Here is a 14,005-nt window from a genome sequence, read left to right on the forward strand (position 1 = left end):
AACTCAAATCACCAAGCTTCATATTTTATAGGGATTTCATTGGCTTAACCACCACGAACGTGGAATCTAGCAAATTTCAGCATGAGATTCAGTGAACAAACAGAGAACTGATGAAATCACCAAAGATTGGTAAGTTCCTACCTTGCATATAGGATGTTATACAAGGCATATACTGTGAGACTAATCAGGTATATAGAAATAGAAAAATACCTATTATCTCACAACAGTTGTAGAGAGAAACGAACCAGAAAGGAAGAAGCTCGAACAAACCAAGTTGAGTCGTATCTGAAAGATACTTTCCTTAAGGATTTAGATGCCCCCTCTTCTGCAATGGGGTTGACCTTGCACCCCACCTTCCAAGATAAATACAACTCCTAAACGTATAGGTTGCAGAACCTGATACGAGTACTGTGGATACCAAACGGCTATACTAGCTCTCTTATTATTTAAACAAAAATACAGTAAGTACTTGTCTCTGGAACGGACTGTTGCAGAGACAATACGGAAAAGTAAAAGGTAAAAGAAAGCTACTTTTTCGGATGGTGATTGGGTTGTCTATCTTTTAGACAAGGATCCTTTATCGTATAAAGAAGCGGTCACATCTTTAGATGCCGTGTTCTGGAAAGAGGCCATCAAAAGTGAACTAGATTCCATTCTAGCCAATCACACATGGATATTAGTTGACTTACCTAAAGGTTCCAAAGTATTGGACACTAAGTGGATATTTCGAAAGAAATTGAAACCAGATGGATCACTAGATAAGTTTAAAGCCCGTTTAGTAGTAAAAGGCTTTAGACAAAAGAAGAACATAGATTACTTTGACACATTTGCTCTGGTAGCAAGAATAATTACTATACGAGTAATGATGACTGTTGCGTTTATGTATAATTTGGTTATACACCAAATGAACGTGAAAACAGCGTTTCTAATTGGCGATTTGGCAGAAGAAATATACATCAAGCAACCGGAAGGTTATGTTGTGCTTGGACAAGAACACAAGGTGTGTAAGTTGGTTAGATCACTTTATGGACTAAAACAAGCTCCAAAACAGTGGCATGAAAAACTTGATTCGGTACTTATATCGAATGATTTTGTCATAAATGATGCTAATAGGTGCTAGTATAGCAAGTTCTATAAAGGCAAATGTGTGTTCATCGTACTTTATGTAGATGACATGTTGATAATGGGAATAAGTTTAGACATTGTAAAGCAAACTAAAGGTTTCTTAATGTCTAAGTTTGATACAAAGGACATGGGAGAGGCTGATGTAATTCTTAGAATTAAGATCATCAGAAAAGAGAAGGAGATTATATTATCCCAATCCCATTATGTCGAAAACATACTAAAGAAGTATGATTATTATGATTTATCAGCGGTTAAAACACCTTTGGACATTAATTGTTTTTAACAAAAGAATTTGGGGGAACTTGTCTCCCAAAAGAGATATTTACAAAATGTTGGTTCAGTTACATATCTAATGAACTGCATCAGACCAGATATCGCTTTAGCAGTTGAAAAATTGAGTCAATACACTCATAATCTAAGTATAGAGCATTGGCATGCCATGACAAGACTATTACGATATTTAAAGAGAACGATAGGCTATGGTCTTCACTATAGCGGAAAACCAGCCGTATTAGAGGGCTATTGTGATGCTAACTGGATTTCGGATACCAAAGAAACGTTAGCAACTAGTAGATATGTTTTCACACTAGGAGGTGGAGCAATTTCGTGAAAATCGGTAAAGCAATCCTATGGAACAGGATCCACCATGGAAGCTGAGTTTATAGCTTTGGAAAAGGCAGGAACTGAAGCAGAGTGGCTCAGAACTTTGATGGCAGATATTCCATTGTGGCCAATACCATTGCCTTTGATATCACTTCATTTTGATAATCAAGCGGCAATAGCTAAAGCTAAGAATAAAATGTACAATGGAAAGAGGCGCCACATCCGCCTAAGGCATAATTTTGTAAGGCAGTATATTAATGAAGGAACAATAGCTATTGACTTTGTGAAATCTGAAAGTAATTTAGCTGACGTTTTCACAAAACTGTTGCAAACAAAATTAATTCATGATTCATCTAAGGGAATGAGCTTAAGGCCTGTGACATAGGTCATGTGACGGACACCCAACCTATGTGAAGAGGTAAATTCCTAAATTAGGTTCAAAGGGTACAAACGAAATCACTAGATGACCTACCTAGTATTACTACATTTTAGCTCATTCTAGATAGATAGGAAAAGTAGTATCACCACAAAGAAAGGAGGATGAGTTTTATAGACTCTTAATCAAGTCGGATCTCATGTAATGTGGGGGTGTGTTAACTGTGGTGCACACTATGGACTGACCTAAATAGATGTAGGATGTGAGGCCGCCTGTCGATGAGAGTTTTATAGGCGAATTCTCTAAACATCTATGAGACTAAGATAGGGGACAATGCCAGTTAAAAAATGTCTATCTTTATAAAGGGATGTCACAAACGGTCGACTAGTGGGATGTGGCTGGTGAACTAGTCGGCTACACCGATGAGGAAAGGTTTAAGAAGTCTGACTTCACCCGTACTCCGTAGCGTAGCTCATCAGACCTAGTGTAGGTTCAAGTCCTGAAGATACCTGCAACGATGTGTCCTACTATGTCTAATATACTTATCACTCGTTATGTATCAATATTTTGGAACTTGTGGGGGAATTGTTGTATTATTATTTTATAAAAGTATTTTTTTTTGTCATTGTACTATTTCAAAAAAGTACTTTTAGAGTCATGTGGTACAAAGTTTTAAAATATGTGTCTTTTGATCATTCCTTCCTTTTTATTTCCCTCTAATATTTTGTTTGAATTTGTTGTGCTCTTTTGTATGCAAGAGACAATAATTGAGCTCAAGAATAATCCCATATTGGTTGTGGGAGAGTTACTTGAGGGGTATATATATAGGATTGTTTCCTTAAGGAGTGAGCCTTTTGGAGAGGTGATCACCCTACTCTCTAGTGTGTGGGGGGTCCTTGGGGTGCTTTTGAATTGCACACCGAGCCAAGCAGGGCCGGGCCGTGGCCGAGGCCGAGGTCGTGGTGTGGGTGTGGGTGTGGGCAAAACCTTATTTTTTAATAAGTAGAAGTTTTGCATTTTGGTTCACCCGTGGTTCATCTATACGGTTAAACCATACGTGTCTATTCGTACATGTATATGAATAGATACACCCCCTCCCTGTACGTGGAGGGTATACATATGGTCACACCTCCCTTGTAAAAGTTACACCCCTGTACATATATCATCTGTATTCATACAGGTGTATCCCTTCATGAAAGGGTACTCCAGCATTATATATACACCATGTCATGCCTGCATTTCATATACACAACAGAAACGTGTTGTCTCTGCAACAGTCCGTTTCAGAGACAAGTACTTACTGTATTTTCATTTAAATAATAAGAGGGCTAGTATAGCCGTTTGGTAACCACAGTACTCGTATCAGGTTCTGCAACCTATACGTTTAGGAGTTGTATTTATCTTGGAGGGTGAGGTGCAAGGTCAACCCCGTTGGAGAAGAGGGGGCATCTAAATCCTTAAGGAAAGTATCTTTCAGATACGACTCAACTCTGTTTGTTCGAGCTTCTTCCTTTCTGGTTCGTTTATCTCTGCAACTGTTGTGCGATAATAGGTATTTTTCTATTTCTGTATACCTGATTAGTCTTATAGCATATGCCTTGTATAACATTGGAAGAAATCCACGTTTCTGGATTTATGAAACTTGTCACTGAAGGCTTCTAGCAACCCATCAAATTGATTAACCTAGGTTTCTGCGCAAGCTATTCTAGTTTAACCTAAAAGCGTTAAAGCAGGTTTCTCTTGCAAAAGGTTCAAATCTGCAAGAGTCCAAAGAAGACATGATTTTCAGCCAAACAAAAAAAGAAGTAAACATCTAGTAGACCCCTGAGATTTGTTGACCTATCTTGTAGCCCCCAGGAACTAAAACCTTACTTACGGACCCATGTAACGAACGGAATACTCGTTCCGTTATAGTCAACGAGTCAATTGATGATGTCAGCAAGCCATAAAAAAGTAAAAGTCCAAATTACCCTTCTCATCCCTAATCCATCATCTTTCCTCTTTACTCTTCTTCCTCTTCTTCTTCCTCTGCCACGTTTGAAAGAGAAGAACAACACCATTTTCACCATTGCAGCCATCATCTTCTTCATTTCTTTGCCATACCTAAATTTCTCTGTTCGAAATCAGTCGTCACAGTCGCAACTAGTATTGGTTCTTCTTTGTGCTGAACTGGAAGTGCTCTCTGCAAATTCCGTAGGAGCAGAACGGTATAGAACAGAACAGTCAAACACCCCTTTAGGCTGAAGGGATAATTGTTTGGAGCCGAGTTTTTGTCTACGTGGAATCAATTTTAATGGTAAGGAATATTAGTATTTTATAAATTCGTCAAGTGGATTTAACGAGGATTGGGATCCGGTAGGGGAAGAGAAAGAGAGGAGGGAAGGATCTGATCTATGTTGGCAAGGGAAATGTTTAGTTAAATTAGTTTCTGAGTTTCTTATCTTTTTGTTATGATCTGGTTTTTTGGCTTGAAGATCTCAGCTTGTATGGGGGTTTTGAAATGGAGGTTTGTCTTGTTTACCGTGTTGGTTTGAGGTATAGTCGTGTAGATCTCTTGTTTTTAGTTCGTTTTTTTTGTTTTTGTCGTGCGGGGGACTGAAATCTGTGAAGATTTTTAGAAAATTTTTTTTGGGGGGGGTGGGTGAATAGTTTTCAGAAATTTGAAGTAGTTTGCATAAATTCGATGTAGTTATGGGAGATTTCTCAACTTTGACGCAAGAATGAGTTCGGTAGGTAGCTTGAATGTTAAATTCTCTTCAAAGGTTTTGGCATTTTCAGCTTTATTTCTTCGTTTTTGAAAGTATTTCACATCAATGGTGTTCTCTGAGATTCTTGTGGTTTTCTGACTGGTAAGGGTTGGGGTTTCCTATGTTTACTTCTCAAATGCGGGTTGACAGAAACCATTTTTTTCCCACCAAAGGTACCATTTTCTTTGTTTTCGAATAGTGACGGTGGAGAAATGTCTTGAGTTTGTTTCATTATTCATCTCTTCCTCATAATCCGTTAGTTACCATGGACCAAAGATTGAACTTTGCTCTGTTTAACAGAAGTTGTTAGCCTTTTCTCCCATCCTCTTCTGTCATCAGAATTTTGGTGATCGGAATTTCAGTGAACAGAGAGAGAAGTTGGAGCTTCAGATTTCACATGGGGATGAAGTTAACATAGAGGAGCTCCAGATTTCACATGGACAGATGCTATTAAATAGAGATTGAGCTTCATCGCATCGCCTGCAACTCCTCCAACGGTCTTCTTTGCAACGGTCGGGTGTACATGGATTGATTTCTAAGGTTAAAGATGATATAAGGATATAACTATAAATTCCACTTTGTAATTTTTCATTAAACATGTACAAGGATATTTTTGGGACATAAAATGCTGGCATCATCACTTAACTGTGGCCTATGACGGAACGAGTATTCCATCCATTATATGGGTCCGTAAGTAAGGTTTTAGTTCCTTTGGGGGGGGGGGGGGGCGCTACAAGATAGGTCAACAAACCTCAGGGGGTCTACTAGATATTTACTCAAAAAAAGAAAGAAAAAGAGAAGACATGATGATCTAGTCAATTATAGAAGCAAATCTACCCTCATTGTAAGGTTCTCAGAACCAAGAAAATGACAGACCCTAATTCCCTAAGAACAACAAGGATCTCCAATCATAGCAGATCGCCATCTTGAGAACCCTAAAATAAATATTCCTTATCATGCCTTCGAGTAGCAGAGAGGGAATTGAAGATGGCTTGAGGCAAATCGTCAAAACCCTAAACCTGCGACTGATTCGAGTAGCAGGGGAAGGGGGTGTAAAGTTACGGATGCCTTATGGGCAAACTGTAAGCTCACATCCCATTAGGGGTATATTTGTCATTTTAAAGCATCAATGGCCAACACATCAACAACTAACGGAAATGTTCTAACGGATTGGGGTGACTGTAACAACTAACCTAAACTCAGGGGGTCAAGGTGTATAATTTAGAAATATAGGGGGTCGCATTATATTTAGGCCAAACCTCAGGGGGTTGCAATGTAATTTACCCTATTCAAAATCAATCAAATACTTTCTTTTACATATTTAATCCAAACCTCCTCTTGGGCATGACTCTTCTCTCTTCAAATAGTAATAAATGGTTGGGTCCTCTTAGGCATCACTAAGCTTGGTAAAGTATAATGTTTCACTATTTGTCACTTGACAATACATGAGTGAATCCATTTGATAAGAGGACCGCACATATATTTCAATGGCCAAATTTTAATCCAAAGTAAGCAAAGAAAGTTGTTCAAACTCTCAGTCAAAGTTTTAGTAAACTTACCTAAATGCTGTCAAATGAAGATGAATATAAAATACAAAATGACTTCTTTTGTAGTTTTACTTTTAATTACTTCTTCTACTCATTTTGAAGTGAAATTGTATTAATGATATTCTTGTCTGATACTCTATGACATGGACAAACACTGTCCCGTTGAAAATAGTGAATTGTTATACAAGAAAACCTTACTATAATTGTTTGACGAAGAAAAGTGAAAAAAGTAAAAGGGGTGGGAAACATGTACTTGTTTCTCACAAACTACCACAAATGTGACTATTTGATTAGATAGGATGGAAAACTTTGGACAAACTCATTAAATACATTTATTCTTTTCTGGTGAGGTGGCACCCACTTTTTTTCCACTCTATTTATTTTCAAATAGAAATGCATTTATACTTTGGTACTATTCATAGAAAAGTTACTTGTGAGTCTCTCTCTCCTTTTCGTGTTTCCTTTCTTTCTTATGGAATCTTACCTTATGTCCATTTCTTATCTCTCCCATTAAATCTCACCCTACTACAAAATACATATTTCATTATTTCCTTTTTTTTTGTTTTCTTGTCAACCCAACTCACAATATATGGGACCTATCCTCATAAGTTTCTTATCCCATTTTATCCGTCAACTAAATGAAATCTAAAATATTTTTTTATTGACTATGCTCAAAAAATGACCACTGCACCTACATGGAAAGGCGGAAATCCTGCCACATGGGACCAGCTAATGTTGTCAATCCCCCCTCTCCCCCCAGAAAAAAATAGTTTAGCCCCTTTAAACGTTTGCAGATAAGAGAAAAAAAAAAGGGTAAAGAATAAATGCTAAAAAATCCTCGTACCACCCCTACTTTACCCCCCTAAGCTTCTGATAAATCCACGTACCACCCCTACTTTACCCCCCTAATGCCATTTAAGTCTACATCAGGTATTAATGCTAAAAAATTACCAAATTACCCTTTCTTCTATCTGTTCTAAATTTTGAAAAGACCTAATTGCCCTGATCTATTTGCTAAATTTTGAAAAGACCAAAATGCCCTCATCTTCCCCAAATCATCATGTTCCCCGTTGGTAAACGATTTCCACAACAATGGTCTTCCCTCCAATCTCTCCGGTGGCCGGAACCCTAGCTTGGACTACGGGTTCAAGGGTGCCGAGATCGCCATGGCTTCTTACTGCTCAGAGCTTCAATTCCTGTCCAACCCAGTAACCAACCATGTCCAGAGCGCAGAGCAGCAGATCAAAGATGAGTTCTCTCCTGTACCTGTAGCCAGATTCTCATGAAATTTCAGCCGAGGAATCCTACTCCAAATCCCCTTCACACCTTCTCCGAATCCATGATGGAAGAGAACCTGGAACAGGCCAAATCCATCATCACCAAGTGGGATCCTAACTCCTCCACCTTCGCCAAAGTCACTTATCTCTTCCACGGAGCCGATTCGAAGATCTAGAATATAGAGAAGAATGATACAATTAATGGGAATTAAAAATTCTAGATGTTAAGTTCGCGAGTGCTTCTCTAGCTGGTTTGTGCTTTGGAAGTTGGGGAAACAGGGTTAGATCCCCTTCTATATTTGCTTTGCTGTTCCCCACCAAGGAAATCAATAGAAAGATCCCGAATGTCAGAAGATGTAAAATAGCCTATGCAAAGTTTGCAAAAGCTTACAAAATTAAAATGTTCCCTTGTTCAATGTGTTGAATGCATGATTTATGCCACAATCTGTTGAAGCACTCCAGACGGTGAGACAGAGACACAGAGAGAGAGAGAGAGAGAGAGAGAGAGAGAGAGAGAGAGAGAGTGTGTGTGTGTAAGATGGGAGAGGGTAAATTGAAAAAAAGAAAAGAAGAAGAAAGGTTCTGTGAAGCTCATGTCCTACACATTCTTGGTTGCGTTATGCCAAGCCATAGATCTGAGGCACTTGGAGGAGAACTTGAGGCATACAGTGAAGAACACGGTGAGTCAAGCAGCGAAGAGGGTTTTAACCATGGGACTAAACGGAGACCTTCACCCTTCAAGGTTCTGTGAGAAGGATCTACTCAAGGTGGTAGATCGGGAATATGTGTTCGCTTACATCGACGATCCTTGCAGTGCCACTTACCCCTTAATGCAGAAGCTGAGACAGGTACTAGTGGAGCAAGCACTAAGCACGGCGAGAATGAGGAATTGAAGACGATTCTGCCAAAAGAAGTGGAAGCGGATAGAAGCACGGTGGAGAGCGGTGGTGGTGGTGGTGATAGTAGTATTAAGTATCTACATTGTAAAAGAAGATGAGGGTATTTTGGGTTTTTTCAAAATTTAGCAAATGGGTTGAGGCAATTAGGTCTTTTTCAAATTTAGAAAAGATAAAAAAAAAAAAGGTAATTTAATTATTTTATAGCATTTAACACTTGATGTGGACTTAAATGACATTAAGGGACAAAACGGAAATGGTACGTGGATTTATCGGAAACTTAAGCGGTACAAAGAATATTAGATGCATTAAAGGGTACGTGTACTTGACCCAAAAAAAGAAAAACAACAAATGAGGGTTGCTAACTCAGTTACCACGTGTCATGTGTCCAGTGACTCATAGCCGTTGGGATGTATGGAAGATGATGATCTCGTGCCGTAAGCTGTTTTTGTTGCAAACCTCGAAAAAGTCTTTTCAGATGCAGAAACCCAGCAGCGAAACCGGTGGGGTTGGGCGTCAGACAGTTTGAATAGAGAGAGAATGTGAGAGAGAGAGAGAGTGTAGTAGTAGAGAAGTACACAACTAACTACTTACACAACTTCAGCAAAATTATAGGGAATTTCTGTTAATTATAGCTCACTTTTTGACATAATAAACACTACCCAATTCGGCAATACCCTTCTTCCCCATTTCTCTCTCCTTCTCCTTCTTCCTTCTTTACTGTGTCGTTTATTTGTTAATTCGAAATGGGGAGAAGCAGGTTCTTTATTACTGTTCCTGTTTATGGAGAGATGGAATCATGGAAGAAAGAAAACTAATTCCTGGGTCTAGATACAGTATCTTGTCCTGTGCTTCTCCACTAAGGCAAATATCTTTCTCCTCAAAAGCTTTGGGGTCCCTTTCAAAGACATCCACCTCGTGAACGTGAACTCTCTGTCTGTGGATAAGACCCCTCACAAGTAGGTTAGCAACAGTCTTCACAGCTTTCTTCGCAGCGATAGAAAGAGGGAGAGGCCGCCCAGCCATGGACCCCCATCCACGGATGTAAGAATTTAGGCTATAAGTTTTGGCTTCATCCATCTGTTCTTCAAGTTCAAAAGGAGAGGTGGAGAGAAGAAGAGAAGTTGTGGGCTTTGATCGCCTTTACATTTTTCTCTCTTGAGAATCTCGGTTCATGAGTTTTGAGGACAGGAGCAATTTGGGTAATACCTCATTTTTGTCTGATTTTAATTTGCTTGGTCACCATTGCTCCGAAATCACAATCCCTTCTTCCTGCGTTTCAAACCCGTCAATGATGATATTGGTAGTAGGTATTTAAAAAATTAATTTATAGATGGTTATAAAAAGAGATGCTTTTAATTTTGTATGCTTCGACATGATTCCCAATCAAAAGAAGTGTGCGAGTGTGTGTGCTTTTTGTCTGCTTCTGTGACTCTGTGCTATCGTCCCGCTATTTGTTGGTATCTGCAGGGTTTTTTACTTTCATTTTGGCATTAAAATTGTATCAGAAAGAGATAAAAATAAGCTTTTTTCTTTTCTTCCATTCTGAGCTCGCTGGAGGTGCTGCTTGGTTTCTTCAATTCAAAACCAAAATTCATTGTATGTTTATAGGATTTTTCTCTCCCCCTTTCCCTCTCTGTCTCTTTATTTGGTCTTGTTTATGTTTATCTGCACTCTGTTTCATTTGTTTTCAGCATCATATGTAACTCAGAAATCCTTCTGTTAACTTTGCTTCCTTGTAGTTGATGGATTGCATAATGCATACCCTTTGATTTGGGATTCCTCTTTTATTTCTCTTTTCTTTTTTGGGGAGCACTTTTTCTTTTTGGGTATTGAATTTGTGTTTGACATTTTGCTTCTGGGTTTATTCTCTTTTGGGTTTTTTCCCTTCCATATCAAAATGCTATCTATAGATTTACTAGTATTTCTTACATGTTGTCTGTGATTGTACAGGTTTCATCCACCCTTCTAATTGTTTGTTAGATGGTTTTACCCAAGTAAGAATCCCTGTAGGTGTAGAAAGATTTCAGTGACGTCGAGGACTAAAACTTCAAGGCCATGGATTGTTCTTATGAGACAGTGAACGATGATGAACAGGCCGATCCTGGTCGCAAGATCATCAGACAGTCCCTTTACCAAACCTGCAGTAAGCTATCGACGCCTTGGTTTGATCTGAGGGTCTTCTACGTGAGGATTAGCAATTGTCAAGTTGATGATTCGACCCCTGAGTATCTGAAACTCAATCATATCACACTGAACCCAGACACCCTCCTTGAAGTTAACAATGTGAAAAGCAGCATCTATACAGAAAGTGTCTCCTCCCTAAGAAGGGATCGAGTCGATAAGAAATCTGAGGAAGTTACATTTGTGAGCACAGATAGTATAAGGATGACTGGGAGTGTGCAGTTTGATGTCTACGACACAGATGATCTCATACTCTCTGGGGTCTTGGAGATGTCTAATGGCAATGGCTTTACTGGGGGAGAATCAAAAAACCATTGCAAGCGATGGAGCATGAGTTGTCAATCTCATGTGGTTTCAGGCACAAGCTTCTTGAAAGGAAAACAACACATGGGTCTTGAATTACCCTCTCCAACCATTGAGGTTTATGTGGCTGGTTGCTTCTCAGGAACTCCAATCATCTTGACAAAAACTCTGCAACTATGTATTCGAAAGAAGCACACTAGGAAGGGGATGTTGGATTCAATCCCTGAGTATGAGACAACTGAAGGCAAGAAAGATGATCCATCTGAACTTGACTACCAGGTACTTGCTAAGTAACCCCAAATGTTTTGTCTTTAGATTCATTTTTTGGTTTCATTTTTCCTTTCTTGTATTGTGTTGTTAGGTACTACTCTTTTCCTGCCTGGTTGCTTGAGAAGTTAAATTGATGAAGTTGGGGATTGTAAAATTAAAATGAGATTTTCTCTTTTAAGAAAGGTGGTTGCCTGAAAATGAGATAGAGAGCGGGTTTTTCTTTCCTTCTTCTTCTAATGGTAGAAGGTGATAGAAACTGTCTTTTGGAAAATCACTTTTCAGGCACTAGATTCCTAGATGCCACCTTCCAATTGAAGATAATTACCTTGTGCCAATTTCCCAGCAATCAGAGGAGCTGCATTTTTCATTTTTGAATTGAGGGTAGTGGGTTCATGTATTGCTTCAGTGCCACATTAACACCTTTGTTAAATCCAACTTCTTGCTATGAATATCAGTAAGTGTCTCTTCTTTCTCTGCTTTTGGTTGGGGGATGTTTCTTGCTAGAAATTGAATTGGATAGACTTAGGATAGAATACATCCCAAATCTTTCTAGATAAGTAGTACCAGTAAAATTATCATAATCAGCTACTCATTCAACATACATTGAACTTTATGTTCTATATAAGGACAAATAAATGGATATATCCTCTTTGATAGAAGAAAAGAGCAAACTTATCTTTTGGATTGGTCAGAGATCAGAAGGGTATGGGCAGGGTACATATTTTAACTTATGGAACAATACAACCTTACCCTTCCCTCCTGTGGCACCTTGCTTCAATGATGATCCACTACACTCGGACAGAACTGTCTTATTGAACTATTTTGCTTTTCCCTTTTCTTTTTGGTTTAAATCCCTATCTTTCATTCATTTGCAATTAGCCTAGAGTATTTTGCTTTCATCTCATCCCTGCATAACATTAATCTCTGTGCAAGGAAAGTAGTATATACCCTACTAAACTTTTGGAAGAATTCAATGAAAGAGATAAGGATTCACCTTGTTTTTGCCGTGAGTTACCTCCACTTCCCTGAAGGACTTTAATGGAGAGATGTGGCTTTTTGAAAGATACCTCAAGTTACCCTTTTCAGCCTTTTAATCTTCTTCCAGTTGTTTTCAACTCGTTCTTTGGCATGGTACCACTAAACTCCAAGCTTGTTGAAAGAAAATTACAGAAAAGATCAAGTGAGCTGGCTTTTTGTTTTCATTTTTTAATTTTTTTTTTGTCTCCTTGCTGTTGTGGTGATTAAAACATATGGTTTAGTCCAGTCCTTTTCAGAGTGCTGTGTTCCCTGGTTCTGGTTCTCCAATTATTCTCATGCACACTGTGGCCAATACTTACTGCCTTTATCACATCGTTTACATCTCCTTGACACCACTCTTGCTGAATTTTGGCCATCTGATAGAACATAAATAAATAAATCCTGTACAAGCCGGGCAATACAGTATAATTAACCAAAATTTTGTGAACCTACATTGATGCTAAAAAATGATCAAATTATATTGTTGGTTAATATGTTCATTAAACTTGTCCCAATGAGTTTACAATTTAGTATTCTCTCACATATTAGTTTCTAGGCCCATTTCAAATTACTCAACCAGGACTTCATACTTACACAATTTAATTCAAACTCTTTTATCCATAGTTGAAGATGTACTTCGCGGTGTGTGATGGTTTCTATAGCCATTTCTCATATGATGGAAATTAATAATGCTAAACCTAAGAACCTCTATCTTGCAAGATGGGTTTATCCAAATCACTGATTTTGGTGTCCTACCTCTATAGCTCAAGGCCAGTAATATTTTATCTTGAACCTGCTAAATTTTCTGTTTGAGAATTGATATAAATTAGTTACAGAACCTGCTTTAACTTTCATCCTACTTGCCATTCCCTTTCCTTTGTTTGCAGATGGTAGAATATCATTACAAGCCAGAAAGCTTAGAAGATTATAACCATCCATACTCAAGGGCGGAATACATGGAAAGTGATGAAGGTGAACTCTCATGGTTCAATGCTGGTGTCAGGGTAGGTGTAGGGATCGGCCTCGGCATGTGTCTGGGACTTGGAATAGGAGTAGGTTTGCTGGTTCGCACATATCAAGCAACCACCAGAAACTTCAAAAGGCGGCTAGTGTAGTTTTAGGCTTACCCAATTGTTCATTCAATTTCATTCTACTCCCTCCCCCCCACCCCTCCCCCCTCACCCCCAACCCAAAAAAAAATAAATGAAAAAGGCTCCCAGGAAGCTAACTTAATTATGATTACTAAGTACTTGATTCAGTCCTTTGTTGCTCTGTATGTTTTTGTGAACTGATGTATTTACCAAACAAGACTATGACAATGAAGAAATTTTTTTGATGGAACCTCCCCCCAAAAAAGCTAATCTCCTGAGCATGCATGTTTTAGTCTTTGACTCCCTTGTATGTAGTGAGATTTGTTAAGCATAACCACCATGAACCCACCATAAGGAAGTCAAAAAGTGGAAGGATCAAGGTGTGAGGGAGGACTCAAGGATTGAAAAGCAGGTGCCTAGTTTCTTCTGCTGATCTCGCAATAATGATAAGGGAGGCTGTAACAAGTTTCTGCTGTGGTAAGAGGTCTCAAACTACATATCTAAAATGTTCAGTGCAATCCCCCCTACCTCCCAAAAAATGGGTCTAGAGGTTGATAGGTCTGTTATCT

The 14,005-nt window shown here is 38.7% G+C and overlaps 1 pseudogene; it reads left to right on the forward strand.

Annotated features, from left to right (window-relative positions):
- The first annotated feature begins 10,447 nt into the window (after positions 1-10,447).
- On the forward strand, positions 10,448-13,693 carry LOC122661292 (annotated as a pseudogene).
- The last annotated feature ends 312 nt before the right edge of the window (positions 13,694-14,005 follow it).

This window comes from Telopea speciosissima, chromosome 5, assembly GCF_018873765.1.
Source record: "Telopea speciosissima isolate NSW1024214 ecotype Mountain lineage chromosome 5, Tspe_v1, whole genome shotgun sequence".
Classification (NCBI taxonomy): domain Eukaryota; kingdom Viridiplantae; phylum Streptophyta; class Magnoliopsida; order Proteales; family Proteaceae; genus Telopea; species Telopea speciosissima.